General features: G+C 43.7%; 1 protein-coding gene across 6 annotated transcripts in view; it reads right to left on the reverse strand.

Annotated features, from left to right (window-relative positions):
• bnc2 (basonuclin zinc finger protein 2) overlaps positions 1-23,134 on the reverse strand; it is a 160,815-nt gene that overhangs the window by 17,827 nt on the left and 119,854 nt on the right. The window lies entirely within an intron of this gene.

The raw sequence follows: 23,134 nt of genomic DNA on the forward strand, positions 1-23,134 counted from the left end.
GCTGAGAAATGGTCTGTCTGTCCTGTGTGTGTGTGTGTTGGTAGAGATGCGAGGGGGGGAGCTGACAACCTGCTTTTCTCCCCCTCTTATATCACATCTCCTTTGTCTTGATTACTATTTTGGCAAGAGGCCGGTGCAGAGAAGGTGCATTAACATATGCTCACAATTTGCTCTTTGGCCACATAGTTACATGTTTGTACTGTGTCTTGATGTATCAGTCATTTCTGTTTCTCTTTTGTGTAATTCCCGCCCCTTTACGCGTTATATCCCTAGGCTAGTAATGGGTAGCAAACAAAGTCTTTATGCTTCAGAAAAGGCAAAACTTAGAAAAGCATAAACTTGTATTTACTGTAGATAAAAACTTTACATGAAGGCTTCAGCACATAAAACCCATAAGAGTTGGTTCAGGCCATTCTGTGTATAAGCTTTTGAATAGTTTGAATCTAAAGCAAAATAAAGCTTTACATTTTTCCTGAATAATCATCAATACTTCCTGGAATGTAACATTTGTCTTCACACTATCAAAATAATCCACACATTGCTTTCGTGTAACTGTGTAAAAGGAAATAGATGTGAATGGATAATGGATTTATAGTGTAGGTAAACCTCCCAAGTCGTTTTGTTTTGGTCTAGCTGGGAACAGACAGAGGTGTCTGTAACACACAGACACACTGCATTAGAGGAGCTTTTCAGCTTTCTCCTGTGTTTTTGCTATGGAGCGTGCAGGAGGAAAGAGAATAAGCTAATGGACTCTTTACTTAATGTGATCAGAGCCATTATTGACATGCTGCCAGGAAGATGCAAGACCATTAACTCGAGCCTCTCTCTCTCTGGTACCTTCCCTCCACCCGACTCCTTTCCCCCGACAGTATTTCACTGCTGCCCTGACTTCACGTACAGAGGAAGGGCCACTAGGGGTCTGGGTGCCCCAAAGGAGTCTGTGTCTGTCATGTTAACTAGGAATCTGTGATACGGACTATTTGGAGAATTGGCAACAAGACGTTGTTCTGAACTTGGCAATCATAAATCAGATGTATAATCTTAGCATTTGTCCTCAGAAATCACAGGAGGAATGGATATCAGTGAGTGCTGGACAAGTGCTCAAAATTTTTATGCAGTGTGTCTTAGTGGTTTAGTTGGCTCGCCAGCCAACCATGCAAATTTAACATCTTGGAATTTAAATCAATTTTTATTACTCTGTTGAACTGTCTAATAAAGCAGAAGCAGAAATTTGAAAAACAATGCAGAGATGTGTGCAATATAGTAGCTTACACACTTTTATCAAGAGATAAGGTATTTGTGAGAACTCAGACAGAAATAAAATAAAATCTTAGGATTAAAACAGTATAATATATTCTATCTACAAAATAAAATTCTTTAAAAAAAATTGACCAAATTATTGAAGCTTCTTCGTTTTAGCAAGAATTTTCATTTAAAATTCTTTATCTAAATAAAGATATATAAAGGAATAATATTAAAAGCTTTGATTCAATTTGAAAGTAATTGTAGTGAGTTCCAATGTTAGCCATATTTATAATCTAATAATTAGGTGAGTGAAATAGACAATTATTTAGTTAGTTTAGCGCCATGCTAATATGTTATTAAGGGAAAAAGACTTTTTTTTCCTCGATACAGACTAGGAAGGAAGGAAGGAAAGAAAGAAAGGAAGGTGAAACACTAATAACATTACTGTAAATTAAACCTAAGGCTGAATGTTAGAAAGTGCATTAGTGAGTGTTAAGACTTAGTGGGTAAAATGGGCCCAAATCACACACGGTGCAGACTCCCTGTTTTTAAGCTGCCTCACAGGAATTGTTGCCTGGCGTGTAAGTTGGCTCATTCATCTTGAAGGCGGAGGGTGCCAGTGTGGCTGCAGTGTAATTCACACTCCCCCCAACCTATGTGCCAGAACACATCTATCCCTGTGGCCCAGGGGCTCACATCGCCAGGAGCCCCAAGGATGTTCGTGTTTAAGCGTGTGTGTGTGTACAGTATGTATACGTGTGATCGCGTATGTGTGCATCTGTGATGATGTGGGTACAACAGGAAGTGGTGCTCAGGTCTCTCGGGGCATGGGTCCAGGTCCCTGGGCCTGTCTACTGTCATAAGTTCCAGAATGGTGATTACTTACTGCAAAAATAAACACCATTACCATCTGGTGCAGCTTCTTTGTACTGTAACTTATACACCAAGAAAAGCTCTAGACCATCAAAACACAGACTGGAGAACAATAACAGAAAGAAAAAAAAAATCAAATCTACGCTGTAAAATGTGATTTTTTTTTTTCTTTTTTAAATCCCTGTACGTTTGCAAACTCAGATGAATACCTTTTTAATTTGGTTGCTCAGAATGAAATCAAACAGTTACTAAAACACCTTTTGATCTACAGTATTATGAGGGGGCAGATAGTGAAGAACAAAAGGCTTACTGGGAGTCATGGTGAGAAAGTTGGGATGATGGGGGTCATTCAAGACCGCTGAGGCCTTGCAGATCCAGCAGATGTTTGATCCATCCACCGCACATCTGGTCCTCAACACACACAATCTATTTCACTTGACTTCTCCTTTTTTTAGATTTTTCATTGTTCCTCATGGTCCACTAAACTCCATATTCTCCCCTGTGGCCCACAAATATTCATTCACATTCATTCACTCTACCCACTTAAGAGTAATTTTCAACATATAGGCTTTTGTTTTTGCATGTGACAGGTGTGTGTGTGTGTGTCTGTGTGTGTTTTCTAAGATTTAAATATCTGGTGATCAAACATCTTTATATTATTCCCTCAGAGATGCAAGCAGAACCTTTTTTTTCTAAGTTGTAATACCCAGTGAGGAACTCCAAACTCCAGTGGCACTAGTTGGGGAAATGAAAGCTGTCACTCTCATTGTAGTTGGCCCTGGGAGGGTCATACAGCGCTTAACAGCTTCATTGTTTCTTTTATTGTTGGAAACAGAGAGGGGTGTGTACTGTGCAGGTTTCTGAGTTTTGGAGTGCGACGTGACGAGAGGACTGTCAACTCCCCGTAACTCTCCATGCAACTTCCTTTAATAAATGTCAACTCTGTGACCCGGCGGCAAATCCCTGGCAGACTGGGTGGCCGTGTCAGCAGGCCGGTGAGCCACACAATGTCTGGGTTTGGCCCCGGTGACATTAGGGAAGTGAAGCAAGCCGCTGCTCTGTTTGTTCAGAGAGGGGATGCAGGCCCCCCTCCCCCGGAGGTTTAGGCCCAGGATCACCAGACAAAAACATCACTTGTGTGCGCGTGTCTGTCAGGATGAGGGACAGATTGCATTTTTGTGTTTGCATGAATGTGCAGTGGTGTTTGTATTGATGTTGTCTAAAAGGAAGTGTAATGGTGCATCAGAAAATGAATTTGAGTACAAACTGAATGTGTTTTTGCTGCGCTGATAACACTGTAGGCTTGTCCTGATGTCAGCCTATATGTAATGCAATCTTCCTATGTTTGCGTCTAGCCTGGTCTGCCTTTGCTGTGCAGTGCAATGCTATTGATCTCAATAGCCTTGTGGTCTGCAGGGTTCCTGTCAGTAAATGCAATGAGCCGGAGCACCTTCCACCCCCCCTGCCCCGTGTAGCACCACAAGCTAAACAGCCATCACAGAAACTCAATACAGGCAGACTGGGCCCGAGTCGTCAGCTATAGCAGCAGTGCCCTACAACATCCCACGAGGCTTCGGCTAAGTCAATTCAGTGTCAGTGTAGCATCTCACCTCGTAGACCTGTTGCCAGCCTAATATGTCGTGCTAATATGTCTCTCCATATAAATTACAAGGCAGTGAGAAGAGCCCAGATGCAATAAGTATGGATTAGCTAATGTCCAGGTTCTGTCTGAGACTTGTTGGGATGGAGGGAGGGGGGGGTAATGATAGTAATATCCTTTAACAGGGTGTCTGGCTATGGCTTGGAGGTGAGATGGGGGCATACAGGCTTCTGGGATTTCTAAGGAGCTTTGGGAAATAAACTTTCCTCTCCGCTGCAGAAGAAAATGGGAAGGAATAAGAGAGACAACATTGAAAGAATTATTAGTGAAGAATGAGAGAGATGGAAAGTGTACGATGGTTAATGCTTTTTTTCTGACTATTGATCAACCTGGAGGGCTTCGGGGTGATTGGGTTAGAGGTCTCAAAGCCTGTACCTTGTCTGCCATGTGTCTGTGTGCGAATGTGTGAACCCATTGATTTGCATTGTGCCTGTATAGTTGCTCTGTGCGCAGGGCCAAAGCGCCTGACAGAGCAAGAGTGGGATGGGAGCAGGGCTTGTAAAGAGAAGAAAACAAAAAGGTGGGAGAAGAGGTGAGCGCGTGGTCAGACGGGGGCGTAATTAGGAGCCATGTTACCACTAAACTCTATATATTGATCAGAGATAATTCACACGCACCATATCCTTCCCCTCAGCAAGTGTGCCTAGGTGCTTTAATAATTCATGTTGCATATAACTCTTGTTCATTGCTACCCGATGCCTATTTACATCCACCTGTTTGTCTGACATCAGTGTGGTATGCTTATGTCTGAAGTAAACTAGCACTGGAAAGACCAATTAGGCTGAAAGTTAATAAATGGAAATGCTTGGAAATGTCTCTATTCATTACCCAGCCTACATTGCTACTGTATTTGGAAGAAATTAAATTTCCCTGTTTATAAAAAATGGGAAAATGAAGTCGGCGAAGACGAGGAAATGTTTGACTTTTTTTGTGTAATTCTTGTTTTTCCTAAGCTTTCAGCAAACCTGAACTTGGAAACTAGCTGATATATTGCATGATTAAAATTTAAGTTTTTTCCCCCAAGTGGTGAGCCATGCGCCGACTAAAAAGAGGTGGAAGTTGTGGATATTTCAGGTGTAAAGAAAGCAGTTTGTAGATGATAAAAAATGTAAGATATATATTTGTTTATTAATGCTACTGAAAAATTGTGCCACATATGTAAATAGTTGTAATCACTTCTTGAGACTGAGACACCCAACAAAGATTATATGATATATTTTACTTATACACACACACACACACACACACACACACACACACACACACACACACACACACACACACACACACACACACATATAGGGGCCATGCTTGCCATTGACAATCCCTGCAGGCAGATGTGGGGTGTGTGCCAGCGGCCTGCTGAGTGAGTAGGCCAGTGTGCCCCTAACTCAGTGCTGGGCACTACGCTGAGCTGCTTTGATGTATGTATGTGTGTGTGTGTGTGTGTGTGTGTGTGTGTGTGTGTGTGTGTGTGTAGTTGGAGGTCAGTGAAACAGCAGAGGGACTGTGTAATCCTCTGACATGCCTGTGGAAAAATACAAGGATCCCTCTGACAGTGGCTGAACTAAAGGCTCAGAGGACCAGTTAGAGTGTCCACAGGTTCATGTGTACAGGACTGGCTGCAGGCTGTGCTGCAATACGGACACATAAACACACACCACACACACACACACACACACACACCACGCACACACGAGGCATGAACAGATACACATGCAAACACAATTAAGATGCATTACGCTGCTCAGAGTCAGTCTCCCTTGTGAGGTTTCTGGCTTGGTGACACTAATTCTTAAAAGGCTATGTCACCAGTGAAAACTGTGGTCGAGCCATGTAAGGTGCAGTCCACAACTAAAATGGCAGGCTGCATTGCTTTAGGCCCAACTCATACAGAAACACACACACACACAGGTCAGGACATTAACACAAACAGTTTGGTTTTGCCGTTGGAATGCGGGAGGACAGGCGAAGAGTTTTGGCTCTGCCCTCTCTATACTTTGCATAATTGCGTCTTACATTTCCTTAAGTCTGAAGGGATGTTGAATCCTAAGCAGTGATGGGAACCGGGTCTGTTGATCATTAGATTTTGGCAGTGCAACCTGCTGCCACATGTGAGAGAGGTAGCAATACAAATAATGTGTGAGAGAGTCTGTGCACATGTGTGTATGTGTATAAATGTCTTCATCTCTACAGTATGTAGGCCCCTGAGAGAGAGAAAAAAGACCAGGGCAAATAAAAGGACATTAGGCATATGAATTAGCCACAGGTCTAATGTGAGCTCTGTGAAACAATTAAGCAACAAAACAATAGTAGACATTTCATCTTCTTATTGTCTAATCGCCCATCTGACTGCCTGTGTATTTCCCCTCTTAACCCTTGAGATACTCGCTAATGGCTCTCACAATGGAATTATTTACTACCCATGGTAGGGGGGCAAATGGGTCAAATTGTGTGTGCGTGTGTGTGAGTGTGTGTGTGTACGCGCTTGTGCCCCTTGTAGTCATAGTGAATGAAAGGGAATGATGGAATCATTGAAGCACGCAGTGACTGAGAGGAGAGGAGAAAGGAGAGGGGGACTGAAGGAGTCGCCCTGAGTGGTGCCTGCTAAAGTGAAAAATCATGCCATGGTGCAGAGGGGCCTGGTTTTGTCCACTGGGAGAAGTGACTACATCTATGCTGGCACTCAAGTGCTCTTAAATACTCTCTCTTTCGCTCTCCATTTCCCCATCGCTTCCCTCTATCTATTACCCCCCTCCACCTCTCTCCATCTCTCTCTCCCTTTCTTCCCCACTTCTCCCTTGGTCCAGTCCAGGTACAAATGGCTATTTGCTGTACAACTCCCAGAACATGTTTGTGTCGGCTCTGGCTTGTCCCTAACAGCACGTAAAACAAAAAAAAAACAAGAAAAAAAGGAGAACAGACTCTTTTCTTTACTACCCAATCCGCTCCCCAGTACACAAAAAACCCCTGAATGGAGATGTCAAAGTATGATTAGACATGTCTGCGCTTTAAGAGGCTCCACAGCTTCTCTGTCAATAGGCTTTAATTCGCTAAGGAGCTGGAAACAGTCATTGTGCGAATCTTTGTGTGTGTGTTAGTGCGCGGGCCTGCGCGTGTGTGAAGCAGTTCATCTCGGCAATCAGTTAATCTGCATCCCCCCTGATCATCTCACCACAAGAGGTCAATCCTCATTAAAACATGAAGGAATTACATTGTGATATTATTCTGTTTTCTTTTTTTAATTCACTGATCCTATTTGAATTTGTCGTTTAGAAATAAATTGTCTGTATTATTATGGCAGTGTCTGATATAATAAGTCCCTGACAAGAGGGGGGGAGTGAAATGATCAATTTACACATATCCTGTTCAGCCCTAATTGTGTCATGTTGAGCAAAATGCTCACTTCTTGATTTAGCGCGGCTAAATCAAGAAGTGAGCACTACGGAGATGAAGGCCTGTCTGTGTAGAAAGGAATCAACAGTGCTGCTAACCGTCACCTGCTGGGGTTAACCCTGCAGTTGCCAACACATTGAGAGCGTAGATGAAACACAATAGCAGATGAGCCTTTTGATTCTCACACCTACAGTTACAGCAGCCTTTCTGTCAGCAGCGCAAAATCATCTGTGTGTGTGTGTGTTTGTACAGGAGTGCATGCATCGTAGACATATTTCCCCCCTCTAATTAGCACGAGGGAGTCCTGGGGGCAATCAGACGCGAGGTTAATGAGAGAGGGGAGAGAGCGGAAAAGACGAGGTAGGGGTGCGGCAAGTAACGTGCACTACGATGCACTGGTGCTACAGGATAACGCGCCCTTCTTCTCGAGCTGTCACCCTAAAGGGATATCATCCTCATGGCACCCACATTGATGTTCGGGGCCTGTGACATTTCACATGTGTGTATGTGGAAGAGAGCGTCTGAGCGAGAGAGTTCCTGTCTGCGCGCCCTGGTGATCCCTCTATACCCGTTTTTGTCTCATGTTATCACTCTGTTCACATATCTTTCTCTCTGCAAGGCCCAGATGTGACAGCATGTTTCCCATATCAGAGACGATTGGTATACTGGGAGACAAAAAAACAAAACAAAAAAAAATGAGAGAGGGAACGAGACTGAGCTGCCACACCGGTCTTGGCATCTGTCTGTTCTCAACTAGTGTGCGGCAACGCTTGTGGGAGAAAAGCACAGTCTGCCAGATGTCATTGCTGAACCTGCCTGGGCAGCGTGAGCTCCGACTGGCACAGTGAAGCAGAATCACCAGCAGCACACTTCGTCCTTTCAGAAGGATTCACTTTGGGGAGCAACGATTTTGATTTTATATTGAACAAAAAAAGAAATAACATTTTCAATTATTAAAAATATCCACCGAGCCGATGATGTCTTTGTCAGACTGTGGCTCAGTTGGCGGACTACACTTCCTGTGATCCTCCTCAAACTCCAACACATGCTCTCCACATGGATTGTTATACCACTGCATAGTAGCATAGTTTGTGCAGTTTAGGGGATGGCTCAATTTGTTTTATTTGGTGTAGTGATATTTTTGACAACCCACTTTTTATTTCTTTTTTTTTAGGCTTCTTTAGCAGATGTTTCATAAATATACTGTTATGACTCAAAATCAATATCAATCATGAATTCGATAAATAATCACACCACAGTCTCTAATGTCAAGATAACTCGCAGCTGCTTATCTGCTATGACTATAAACAGGCAGTTGCCTTTTCTTCTTATTGTGCATCTCTGTTTCAGCATCATGTTCATACTCAGGATGCATACACTGTGTCACAGAGGGAGTGCACTAATAGGACTGGTGGCTCATGTGGCTGTCACTCCAAACATGATGTGATGGGGAGGAGGGACAGAAAAAGGAGGATCATATATTATTGAGAAGAGTGCCACCATTAGAGGCATTTATACAGTAGAATAACTCGATCAAATTATATCACAAGATACACACAGGGGTTCAAATGTGCGCACACACTCAGCCTCACTGCTGTGGCCGCATGTTGGATATTTTTCAAGAGAAGAAATGACAGGGATTATAGTAAATGCTGGTGCTGGTGACAGAGTGTTATAATGTTGGAGTTGTGTTACAGTTTCCCTTCATTTCACACCCTCTCAACATCGCCAAAACTGGACTTGAGGGTCACATTCATCTAAGCACAACACTGCTTCATTTCAGAGATTAAAAGATACTGGCTTCAAATACACTTCACTTTTTTTTTTTTTTAGTCTGTCACTATTTCATGTCACATGGGGAATACAAGTAATTTGCTCCCACGTCTCTTTGCAGACCTAACCCCCCTCCCCACATACACACCCTTTCCCTCCTCACCCCCCCTTTAGTCTTCTGGCTTGTTTTTGTATCTCTCACCCGTTAACAATAATGCTCGGGGGCGAGCACAGATGTAAGAAGTAACAGCTACGCTAAAAGAAGAAAAGATGAGCGGAAAAAAGATAGAAGATGAGAGAAAGGGAAACAGACGGGTAACGCTGCTCACAAGCATCACTTGTCAATTTACAGCCGTTGCTCCCTGAACCGCACCGTATAAATTTCCAGTGTGACATCCGTTTCTACTGCTTCCAAGCCGACTCGGGCTCCGTCCCACCAGATCTCCTCCCCAGACACATACTTGGAAACCTTAAGTACAGACATTGTGCCAGATGTAGTCAGCCTTTACTTTTATTTATTAATTTTTTCAGGTTTTGAAATGTTGACTTTTTTCTGTATTGGAATCACTATGGGGGAATGAGAATGGATGGGATGGGGTAATGTCTCAGAGGAGAGCTGCTTTAGTGTATTTGATGTGGCCGCTGCCATGCACAGTTCACATGTGTGCACACTTTTTACACACACACACACACACACACACACACACACACACACATAGGAGTGTGTGACAGTAAATCATGGGTGTGATGTGTGTGTATGTGTGTGTGTGTGTGAGTGGGTTGAGGATGAAGAGAAGGGCCAAAGAGCACCAGGGGATGTTGTGCATCCAGTGGATAGAGAGACAGAGAAAGAGAAGAGGAGAGAGAGAGAGAAAGCGGAGCTTGGCACAGCTCATCTTTGAGTGATGGCAGTTCTTCAGGGTTGAGACATGGCCTCCCTTTAATCTCTCTATCCTTAGACATGAAAATGGAAGAAAAGGCAGAGAGGAGGGTGGCTGAGGGGACCAAAGCAGATACCTTTTTTGCTGGGTCTTGTGCCAGATTGATTTTTACTTTATATCACTTTTATTTTAAGGGAGACAATAAAACTCATCTACCCGCTAACACGCACACAGTGGATGGCAAAAACAGAAATAGGTTCAGCTGTGACTCACAGTGGACACAACTTTTGTCTTGATTGGTTGAGTGCCAGCGCACGAATTCATCATCGCTTTCTGAAGCATCGACAGGGATTCGAACAAGTATACCTGACCCCCGATGAGCCCATCTTAAAACTACATCCATGGCAAAATAGCCATAATGGCACGGATCTAACTTATATGGAACGAGGTGTATAGGCCTTGTAGCTATAACAAAGGAATCTCTAAAGAAAACAGCCTCAGAGGAGTATGAGCTGAGGTGCTTGTGCTAATACAAGATTACATTATAAGTGCAACACCTGTTTCGACTTAAAAAGTAGAGGCCAGTAGCAAGATTAGCAAAACATGCCCATAAAGGGAGAAGGTGGCTGGGCCTACGCTCTGATAACAACAGAAAAAAAAAACTGCCTCGGTCCTGCATTTATTTCAAAGAGCTGAAGGAACTGATGTGGTCATAATGCTGAGGAATTCATTCCACTGCTACACAAAGGCAAACTTCTGTCACTAAGCCAGAGAAAAGTGCCTGAAACTGTCTATTTTTAACTTTCAAATCATACTGAGTCTGATTCTGAGTTGAATATGGACCTCTAAAAACAACTCTTAAAGCATTAATAAATAGCAAGTTGAGTCATAGATGTCACCACTGGTAAACTTTTACAGCTCCTGCCTCGAGCTTTTAAAGCTAATAAACAGGTAATGAGATCTCACCTCACTCAACAGGCAAAACATATATTTTTTACCCTGTGATTGCTATAAAGCTATAGATAACACTATGGGAATTTCAGTGAGTAATTACAAAGCTTTCGAGACATGTTCGGTGTTCAAGACCTGGGAATCGGGGGAAATCAATGGGAGTCCTGGGGGACACTTGGGTGTGCAGCTCACAGTGCTAAGGAGACTTGATCTAGGAATGATCCAAGGAATTTTACCACGGTAATTAGGTTTGTCAGCTTGGCAAAGTGGGAAAACGCTTTGTACTGTGTCACCTCAGCAGGCTGGATTTTTGTCAGGGATCAAGAGGGAGGCAGCACCCCCCATACCTAAGTAGGCCGCACCGCTCGACATAAGGTGTGATTCAATGTGAGACGCTGGCGCTGACAAAGTCATTGTCGAATTGTCAGTGCCCTTTGGCGCCTTGTTCAGTGACTTGCTGTGATCGTATCGTCAGATCCCTTTTGAATGTGCACGCTGTGACGGCTGGTGGCAAAGACCTTGACAGGAAGTCAGTGAGGAGTTTAGCACCTCACGCAACCATTGGCAGCCTCTTGTTATGCAGTTAGGAGCGGTTAGTTCTGCTACACTGGCAAATGGTGGTGACGCAAAAAAATTCGGAGCTACTTTCCAAGAGCTCTGCCCCGCAACTGGCACTACATAAACACAAATACGGCTGCACACACACAGACACACACACAGCCACGCGACTGTGGTCTCCCAGTAATAGCTTTGTACCTCTTGGGGCCTAGTGCTGCGCGTTCCTGCTCTTATCTTTGTTTATGTGGAGGGTAGATCATCATGTACAACTGTGTGTGAGTGCCTGTGCACAAACTCTCGCAACCAGGCTGTTTAAAGTGCACATGTGAGTAAGAATGCAAGTGTGTGTGTGTGTGTGTGTGTGTGTGTGCCGGGGAGGTGATAAGGCAGTGCCTGGCACCAAAGCACCAGTTGGCATCGAGCCTTAGATCCTGAAGATGAGAGAGAGTAATACTTGGTTGCGTGTGAGTGTACACTGTACAGACACATACACACACACACAAAGTGTAAACTAGAGGTTAGGTGGAGACAACACAGAGGAGAGCGTGCCACAAGTACTTACTGGTGCATGTGCCTACGCCTGAGTGTGTTTGTGTGTTTGTGTGGTGTGGTTATCCTGCATGCATGTGTGTGCGCTCACTGAGGTCAGTCACCTGTAGCAGTCTATTGATCCTCCCTCTTCAGTAAGCCCTGTTGTCTTTCTTGATTACTGCGTTTGCCTTCCAACACACACACACGCGCACACACACACACACTTCCATGGTCGAGTTGTGTTGTGGGAGGCTACTATAACTTAGCGCTGCTGTGTCTTCTACAACAAAATCCACGAGTTGAAAAGTCTTCGAAATGCCACTGGCAGTGCTGTGCAGCGAGTGCTGGGAACTGATGCATCATGGAGTGTTAAACCATCATTTCTGGTGACCCTATATCATATCCTGTCTGCGCCTGCGGCACTCAGCCCACAGAGAGCTGTGTGCCAGTGACAGCACGGCTCACTTGGTGGTCCCAGCACTCAGCCACTTACCCATTTAATAAGACAGTCTTTAAGAGGACGGAGCCAAGCATATGCACGGTGCTGGTAGAGATTTTTCTGTTTTTTCCCCAACTTTTTTACAAGGGCTCTTTTTGTAGGAGGCCCAGGGGCTGGCATTCACCGAGGCTGCGTGTGTGTATGTGTGTGCGGCTCAGTAAGGTATCCATTTATTATCCATTTATTACTACTATTAGTCCCCTTTTCTTTCTCTCCCTCGCTCTCCTTCACCTTTGTGAAATTCTAATAAACAATCAGGGTAGCACCATGCTGAGATGCCCTGTAATGGGCTCCTAATTAGCCACTCCAAACACAGAGAGCGGCTGCTTCACGCCTCGTTTTCTGCACTCATCTGCGCAAAACTGGATGAATTGATTCCATTTGCTCGCCACTTAATGCACTGATTGTTTATTGGCATGGCTGCGAATAAAAACAAACAAACAAACAAAAGAAATGTCTTTAATCTTGCAACGCGTGCTAATACTAATCAGCATTAAAAAACGGCCTGACCTATGGAAATCAACTGACTTTGAAGTTTCTCATGTCCACGGTTTTGCTCCCACTCTGAGGCTTCACTCCCTCCCCCCCATCCTCTCCCTCTTCTTTACCCCCTCCTCCTCTCTCTCTCTCTCTCTCTCCTCAACCCCTCTGTCCACCTCTCCTCTCCTCTCCTCTCCTGTCTGAGGTGAAGTGAAGCCGGACCAATTGGTATAGGAGAGGCAGTGTCTTTCTTCAGACCAGAGACAGAGGAGGGGAGGGAGAGAGAGAGAGAGAAAATATGAGGATAGGTGGAAGAAGAAGGGAGAAGCAGGGGCAGTCATCACCTCCTCCTCACACCTGCATGACAGGTCATCTTGCTTAATAAAAGCACTCATGCACAACACGTCAGAGAGAGAGGGAGGGAGGGAGGGAGAGGATAGTGAAAGTGGAGAAAGAGAGAAGAGGAAGAACTGGTGAGGTGTTGACTTGTTTAAAAATCCGCCCCAACATAAATACGCCCGTAGAAAATATAGAAAAGTCTAAACCGAGAAACTCCAGCCACTGTCCCACGTTATTTTGTATTCTGTGGCGAGATCCGCAGGTGTGTGTCGGGCCGGCGCTGGTGTCGGTTCGCGACGGGGTCAGTGAACCTTTTAACCCGATACCACACAACATGGAGGTACAGTGCAGCCTGTGTCCTTGTGCCAGTGACACCGCAGCATCACGTAGAAACACAGGAAGTCAAACACAGCTGGAGACACTGGTGAAAAACGAGACGCTGATAGACACAACCACAGCAGTCACCAGTGTGTGGTTCGCCAGAGTGCGCGTATGTGAGTGTCTGTGTGCATGTGTGTGTGTGTGAGGTCCTTCGGTGTGTGTGTCACGCTCCTTTCCCTCCACCAGTCTGCCTAGCTCATTTCCTCCACAGGCTGCCTCCCTGCTACTTTATGAGTGAGAGCTTCTACAGCTCTCACCTCAGGATACACTTCGGTGTCTAAATGTTTCCATTTGTGGGGGAAGTGACACACATTCACTCACACCGCAGGGCACCTACCCATAACTAACCATCTTGCATACAAACAGCAGTGAATCATGAAAGTGATTGGTTAAAATCCTCACTCTTAGTATCTGTACGGGTGGGCGTATATTTTGAGCCTGTGTAGGGCTTGTGTGAGTATGTGTGCATTTTGGGTTTCTCAAGTGGTATTTAGAGTGTATGTATACTTTCAACGGCTATATTAAGCATCAGTCATAATGTGGGGGAAGCAGTTCAAGACATTTATGTACTGGATCTAGTTTTCTACATGTTCAGGGAGAATTTCTTGGTGTATTTTTTTTTTTTTTGGTTGTTGGAAAACGATTTGTTTTTCTATCTACACGTTCTGACCCCAGAGGAGAGCCTGCAGTCCCAAATCACAGCTTATACTACGCTAGTGATTTCCACCACACTCCGAAAAACAATTCAGTGTGACAATCAATGCAGGAGTAGAATCTCTTGTGCAGATCGATACGGTGGGATGCTGCTAGACAAACCAGCGCTACACGAGATCAACACCTTCCCACACTGTCATTAGTGTCGCTGACCTTGAAGTAAAATTCAATTTCCCTCTGCAGCAACAAACCCCCCTGTAGCCCCCTGAAAAGCCACTTCAGAATTCAGAAGCCATTTCCTCCTTCCGGCGCAGGCGAGACAGGATATTATAACTTATGAAAAAGGATATATGAAGCCAGGGATGCCGACAGATAGAGAGGGATTCTGTTTAAGGAGGTAATTATAACACGGCCCTCTTTGAAAAAAGTAAAAGAGGTGCAGCAGAGCCCGGCTGAGGTAAATAAAAATTCCTGATAAGCAGCCGGGCAGATTCCCTGTTTCAATTAGGGTGTGCAGCTGACTATGAGAGCATCTCCAGCTACACCGGGGCGGCTGCGAGGACCTGTTGAGGGAATTCTCCGGGGGATGCAGGGGGGTGGGGGGGGGGGGTGGGGGCAGGCCATGGACACTGGGTAAAAAGAGAAAGGCAAATGTGCAGTGAGAGAACCAGAGATCCCATTACACTGATCAGTATGGCGCATATCACATGGAGCAGGCGAGGAGGGAGGGAGGAACAGGGTGTTCAGAGGGGATGAAGAGAAAGCGTGCACCCCATTAATACAGGCAGAATATTCCTTTTTATTCTAATTATGACATGTCAGAGGAACTTAGGGGGCGAGAAGAAGAAGAAGCACTGGTGGCCACTTTTTTCTTCACTTGCATTTGGAAATACTGTGAGGAGGACAGAGAGAGTTTCTTTTTTTTTCAGATATAGATTGAAGCTGAATAGAACAGTGTGTGTGTGTGTGTGTGTTGGGGTGTGCTGGGGGCCATGGGAAGAGATGCAGCCAGTGAATCAAACCAGCATCTCGGGCAAAGCTGTAGGATTGGCTGCAAGGCTTTGAAGTCGGCCTTATCATGGGGATTGGAGAGGGAAATGGGGGAAGAAGGTGGCGCTCATATACTGTGTGTGTGCTGAGGGTAGTTTGATCAAACCCCTACTGGGATCCCATGGGAGGCCCCTAGACCTGACCATGTATGTTAAACATATCATTTTCACTTCCCATGTTTGCCCTGCACAGCATGTTAACTCCCCAATCAGATTTTATTAGAGGGCACACACACGCACACACACACACACACACACTCTTCTCACTCCCATATGTTTTGGCATGTAATATTCATGATCTTTAAATTTGACCATATACTGGGTCACCCACCCCAAGTTAAAATAACATTTTGAAATATACATGTGGCCACCAAGCATGTAATGGATGCATTAAAGGGATTTCCAAACGTGGTGTAATTGCGTAAATGTCTCTTGAGAAGAATTGCAGTATGTATTGGCTTTTTTTTTTTTTTTTTTTTAAATCACTGACGTTTTCCCTTAATAAAAGGAAATTATAATTTTTTTCACTTTACATCATCTGCCTATGTGCGTAGTTCATATTAACATTTATGAGGCAGCAAGGATTGGAAATAGTTAAACCGCAACAAGTGTGTGGTTTGATCATCGATGAGAAAGAAAGAGGAGAGCACATCACAGTGGTGAATGTTATTGCTGTAGCAATTGTCTCACTTTACGAGCAAAAACCTGAAAGATAAATATCACAACCCTGCACAGTACTGTAGTTCATATCATCTAAGACCTGAGTACACACACACACACACACACACACACACACACACACAGAGGAAACATCCTTAAGAGGTGATGGCAGTGGAGGTAACATACTAGACACGTCACACTGTGACAGGGTGAAAATAACAACATGTGAGCACATGACACACAAACACCAGGACATGATCATGCACTGGCAGCTGCAGCACACAAACATTTCTGTGTTGTATTACACCGTGAAAACTATCTGACAAAAAGGATCAGAAGATGTAAGTCAGCCAAACTTCACCTCAAGTCTCTGTGAAGCCAAATAAACAGAAAATACTGAGAAAAATAAATGTAGCTCTGCTCATTAAAGCGAGAGCATGTATTCAGTAAAACTAAAACCACCGTCCAGCTCATGGAGCCGAAAAGAAAGAATCAGATCACCCCAAAAAATCATTCAAGATAAATTTCAGGGGTTTTTTTTCTACTCTATTTGGGAGCCATTTTCTTCTCAACCTCCACTTGATGTCCAAAGATGTTTACAAGTGTGTAAAATCACACACACACACACATACACAAACAGCTTCAGTGTCGATACATTTTTTTTCTTTCTCAGTCTTAAAATTGCAGCAGCTTGTGAGTCCTCGTCGAATCTATGGCAAAATTCAGACTACCGTCCAAATCCAATATAAGGGGAATTATTTCCCAAATTCCAGCATACAGTGTAACCTGCTCATAACCTTACTTCCCCAGCTTGAATTCATTTGAGGCTTCGGGTTCAGGATTCGAGAGCGAGGGACTGAGGATTTGGCATGGGCAGAACTTGTGTAAGGAGCTGGCTGTGAGCTTTGCAAGCTGTGAGAAAAGTGACAGCAAAGACATTTACACCGCAAGATAAAATAAAAAAGACAAAAAAAAAAAGCCCAAAGCCCAAATTGTTTATGATAATATAATGCACGCTGGACTTTATGTCTTGTTGATAAGTCAGTGTTTTCTTTAATATACAGTTATGTTATCAAAAACGAAGGTTTTAATGCCTTGCTGATAATGCTGTTCTACCTTTCTCTGACTGATCCTCTAATCTGAAATCACATCCTTTTATCTCCAGCTTACTTAGAAGTGAGCGATTGAGAATAAGAAGGGAGAAGACACCCTTAAGAGCACTAGGGAGGACAAGTGTGTGTATGTGTGCAGAGGGGTGGGGTGGTGGACGTGGTGGTGGGGGGGGGATCACCTTGATTCAGTACACCGGCCTTCTTTGATGTGCTTGGAGCCCAGCACGGCCAGCACAGAGCCAACCATAAGCCTTCCAGCAAAAGTCGAGCCTGACCTCCCCACCAAATCATAACCATATGAACGTAAGAATTTCCACCTTGGGAGAATGCTTTCTCCCCCGTCCATCTCCCAGGGTGAGGCATTAAGTAGTGATAACAGAAAACAGGTTCTGAGAGACGGGAGGCACTGGGAGGTGATGGAGGGTGGAGAGGAGGAGAGGAGGACAGGAGGAAAATAGAGGTTACAAGTGTGCCGTATGGAGGAGATTGGAGAAGGGGGATTGTGTCCAAAAAAATGTTGTTGCGCAGAGACTGACTACCTAAAATGGAAGTTTCTCAGGCGAGGATCAAGAGATATGGTGACCTTCACAGTTGACAGAGTGAGAGACAGAAAACGGAGAAAGGGAGTGCGGTGAGGGAGAGAGAAGGGGGGAAAAAAAACGATAGACATTTTGAAATGTGACTCTAACTCAATAAATACCTTTCTTAACCACTGTAGAGAAGCGGAGTGGTACCTTGACTAAGGCCTCAGGACCCACCTGCAACTGGAAATGGTTTCCTGTCTTACACAAACACTGTTGCACCCTAATCCATGTAATTACATCTCATATTCCACATGTGTAAGTACACATGTACAACATTACAGTGACTTGTCTTTTTTCGAGTAAGAGCACATCCCCCCTGCAGCCCTTCAACATTACCTCCGACGTTCATGCTCATTATATAAACTATATATTTACAGCATGAGAAGATATATAATACGATATTTAAGAGGAAGATTTTTCTCTATTAATAACACTAAAACACACTCGAACCCATGCAACTGCCGCTGAAACAAAGCCCCATGTTGGAGGGCCGTTTTGGGGTAGACGAGTGTGATTTTGTGGCTGCGTGTGTGCCTGATAGTTTGAATAAGAATTCCTGCGAGTGTGTGTGCAATTAGGGTTAAGACTGTTTGTGTGTGTACGGTATGTGTGTGCGTGTGTGTGTGTGTGTGTGTGTGGTTGCGTGGCGGTGGTGGGGGTTGTTAGCGGTTCCATCTGGGTCTTCTGGAAGCCGTGTGGAGTCAGGAAAACCACATCTCATAAAAGCGGAGGCAGCCCAATGTTCTACAAGGACAGAACATTACTGAGAATGTCGCTTAGGAAAACCCTGGGCTTTGGCCCATATGTTGGCTGCAAAGCCTGCATCTCGCTCTCCCTCTCCATCTCTTTTCCACTCATTCTCTCTCTCTCTGCCTCTACTTATTTTTCACTTGGTAAGGGATAAGAAGGAGGAAGACAAAATAGACAGTGTGGAGTGTGGGAGACAGAGGCTGAGACAGAGAAGCCAGTACTGATAGCAATTCCATCTGTCGGTATCGAACAGAGGAGTGAGCGGTGACAGGCTGTGGGATGGGGTGGAGGGGTGGGGGTGGGGGGGGCATCTGGTGCACATTGGCCGTGGGTCTGTCTGGAAACAACCATGGGAGAGGGAAGGAGAGAGGGATGAGTAGAAAGAGGGAGGAAAGGATGAAGGTAAAAAAATAAAAAAAATGTCCTGCCAAAGTGAAGGGCAGAGAAATCTGGCAAAGAATAAACGTGTCTGTATTGTTCACATATTGACTTGGATTGAACTTGAAGTCAGGGCGATGGCGGCGGGGGGGAGACATGAAGAAATATAACGCAGCATGAAGGGCAAAATATTGCACCCAGAGATAGATACATAACCTTTAGGCGTCAGGTGAAAGCCTCGCTCAGATTTGCTCTGCAAAACGTTGTACAGTATTAGTACAGAGTATTTCTCTGACATGGCCTCTTACAGACGAATGATAATGTTGAAATGAATTTGGCAAGGCGGGTTGCTTTGTTCATGAAATGTTTACGAGTTATATAATTATCTGTCAATAGCAGAATACTACTTCCTGCTACTTGGTATTTATTGTTTTTAGTTTTGTCTTTGTCATTTATGTTCTATAAAGTATGCATTGCTGTCAGCATCCAAGATAAATGACACATTTACTGTAAACTATTAGCGATAGTTTCATATACATCTTAACACATCTGTTAACTAACTTAATATGAGTAGTGACAACAGAAAAACTGATCTTAAACCACCCTCTGCTGAAGTTGGCAGGGACTGCAGTGTGAGTTTTAAGGAGAGTCTCCGTCTGGAATATTGTAGTGGTAAATGCACAGAGCAAAGGTCACGGAATAACTTTTAAACTAGAGCTCTCATACACGCGATGACAGGGAGTTATTCTCTTTTGGCTCATCTTTAACTTCAAGAATGTGTTTACTGAGGACTTAAAAACATCCAGATCCTTTTTGCGTGGATGCGCGTTCACATAAGCGGAGGAGCACGCGTTGAGTACACTCGTATATGAATACTGTAGTAGGTGTAAGGAGTTTGTGATCTGAAGGTCAAGCTACAAGGTTTATGGATGAATGAAACAAGAGAGAGAGAAAGACAATCGCTCATTTTAATGGCTATTGATGTCATGTATTATTCCTCCCCTTTACAAATCAAAATTCCAAACACATGATAAGCCATTGAGCTTTTAACAACATCGATTAATTTCTTCAGTTTAAGGAGCCTATTACAAAGGTAAATTGCAGAGAGTGCGCATATTTAGTCACACCTCTGTGCTGTGTTTACTTTTGTTACGCAGTGAATGGCAGAGAGGACGCAGAGGGTCAAGTTTATCCCAGATGAGGCTGAAATAATGATGGTGAACCTAAATGTATTGATGCCGATGTGGTGAAGACGCAAGCGTAAGCGAGGTTGGGATGAGCGCTGCCGCTGATGCCTCTGATATGAATGAACAACACACCAGTGGTGGTTCGCGGCTATTCTTGTACATTAGTGTATAAGTGAGGAATGTAGGTGTTTGGCTCGCCTGTGCCGTTACTGAGGAAAAGCAGGTGAGCACTGTGAGAGGTCTCTGAAATATCCTCCCTGGGAGAGAGAGACGGACCAGATGAGGTTTGGTGAAGCTCTAATCCAGGGCAGAGGTGGCACTTAAATACACACACGTGCTCTTTACAGCTTCAGAATTACAGAGAATACAACTAAGGAGCAAGTCGCTGTGTTTGCACAGGTGCATGTGCAAGCATGAGCTCTTTGAATGAGATCACAGGAACATAAATGAGGATAAGAAGGAGGCTGGGGAGCGTTAAAGAGTGACCACGGCCTCCGCAGGACGAGTCGGTGGGTGCCACACTGCAGCATTTGCATTAACTTCATTAGAAAATTGCTGTAGGAATGCTGTGATTTCGTAGTGTGTCCACTGATAGGAGTAAGCAGAGGGCTGAAGCCGAGCTGTGTCTGTTTTCAGGGAGTCCTTCCTATATGTTTGGTCGAATATAAACGTGTGTTTTCCCTTCGTCAGGCTCCAGAGGAGCTGCAGGTATACTCACTCTGTCAGCTCGGTGTCCTGAGCTCTCTGACGCATCACTGACACCCATACACACTGACACCCAAGCACATGCCACGCACCAAACACACAGATGAATTTTTTCTCTCAATGGAAACTACTCCTTGTCACGGTCGAACGTTGTGAGATAGTAGTGGAGATAGAGGAGAAAACAAAGAGAGCCATACAGTACGTGCTCATGGAGATGCCGCGCTAACCAAAAACCTTCAAAGAAAATGTAAGGCTTCATTAGAACGTAATCCAGAAATAGTGGATGTATTTGCTGGATAATTATAGCGATTTATAACATATCTCATTAAAATAGAAATTAACAATGATTACTCCTGTGGCCTAAACACTTTTATTCAAATCCTAAATCAGTACAAGCGAGCACTTGAAAGCCTGACTGCCAGGATTACGGTAAAGTAATTTATCATCAAATAACGTCCCCTGACATCAATATCAAAAAGACAACTTATTATCTATCGTTTGCAATACTGTTCTCCTCATTTTATCTCTCATTTAGCGCAGCATAGTGGTGGGGAACACACCCCTGACACAAAGCGTTGCCCGGAGGCTCGGGGAAGATGATTGAATTTCATAGCTACTTACAGGCTAATAGGGCCGTACAATGACTACTTACTGTCCTTAAGTGACTGGCTGCTTCTCCACGGCCGCGGCCCCTTTGAAGCTCTTCTGAGGAGATCTAGAGGATTTAGCCAGTAGCGTGACATGAGGCTGAGCGGTTGAGCAATGGTGCTCCCAACAGCTGACTATTAGAACCAGCTGATAAAAACACAGGGGCTACGACTATGGGAACCTCAGTGCTCCAATGGTTACTTAATACGAGGCTTTCTCACACTGCAGATTTGGAGCATTTACTTAGGTTTCTCTTGAGAAAATATGAAGGTTAAATCATAAAAATGTTTTTTTTTTCTTTTTTTAAAGCTGTAACAGCTGGTTATTGACAGAAAATTTACCTGCAACAATTTTGATTGATTGATTAATCGTTTCAGTTGTTAGATCAAACAAAAATCACAAATGTTCTTTGGATTCAGCTTCTCAAATATTAACATTTGCTGCTTGCATGTGTTTCATTTTGTAGTAAAGTAAATATCCTCCTCTTGTCTTGATCAGACAAATACAAAACATTTGAGGATTTAACCCGGGGGCATCATTGCTCATGTTTTACCATTTGTTGTTAAGTCAAGTAAATGATTATTTGACCTTGTGAAAAACAGCAGAAATCAATATTCAATTGTAAATTCAATGATGAAAATTATCTCTAGTCAAAGCCCAAATGCTTTTTTATCATTTCTTAATATGAAAAATCCAGAAAATATTTTTCATGAGACTATAATATTGCAAGATTATAATGCAGTGTCTCGCTGTGTCATATTATATTATATTATATTATATTATATTATATTATATTATATTATATTATATTATATTATATTATATTATATTATATTATATTATATTATATCCTTTATTTTCACATATATATATAGATAAATATATTTGATAACTTTTTTTCTGTCTCTAAATTACACTCATATTATATATACTGATATAACCATTGGGTAGTTATTGATTTTGGTGTGTGTGTATGTGCATGTGTGTGTGTTGTGTCTCAAATAGGGACTGGATCTGCGAGTGCTTTACTCACAGAAGCTGTTTCCACATACAAACCACCCTCTCCTCACCATGCTGTTCCACTTACACTCTTGGAACACTAAACCATACAGTATACGCATACAGATAAGCACATGTGCACACACAGACACACACTCACGCTCATATATACACACGCGCACATACACAGCTAACCACATGCACATGTTCACTCGCTCTTAACTAATTCATTCAGGAACACTTTGGTTTGGGTTTCAACACCAAAACCTCCGTACCTTTGATTGAGAAATGTGTCTGACTGCAATTATATGGGAGGGAGAGAGAGAGGAGGGAGGGAGAGACAGGAGGGAAGGAGGGAGAGAGGGAGGAGGGATGGATGGATGGAGAGAGGAAATGCACTACAGTGGTTTTATAGTTGCTGGTGTGACATTTTTCTCCACTTTTTTTTATTTTTTATTCTTTCCTTTTTCCAGCAGAGGGGCATAGTGTTGACAAGGCAGGAAAAGAAGGCAGACTGAGGTTGAAGTAACAGCAGGGAAAATGTGAGGAAAATGGATGGGCAATGGGACTGAAGTGGCCTAGATTGTCACTATTGTGGTTTTGATCAATACCTCTGAAAATAACTGCAATGCCAAAGAAATTTGTAGATACACTTGGTGAGAAAGTAATGGTAGTGATCACTGTGACCTCTCTCCCCGCTTTCAAAAATCACTGAAAATTGCAGGGAAATGTAAAAGAACGCGTATAGGGGTGCGTTTGTGTGCAAGCACGAGTCAAGTAAATGCGAATATTTGGCCTTGACATTTACACTAAACCCATTTGATGCTTTACATGTGTTCTG

The sequence above is a fragment of the Trachurus japonicus genome, chromosome 1, assembly GCF_045865225.1.
Source record: "Trachurus japonicus isolate A0001 chromosome 1, Traja_1.0".
Lineage (NCBI taxonomy): Eukaryota > Metazoa > Chordata > Actinopteri > Carangiformes > Carangidae > Trachurus > Trachurus japonicus.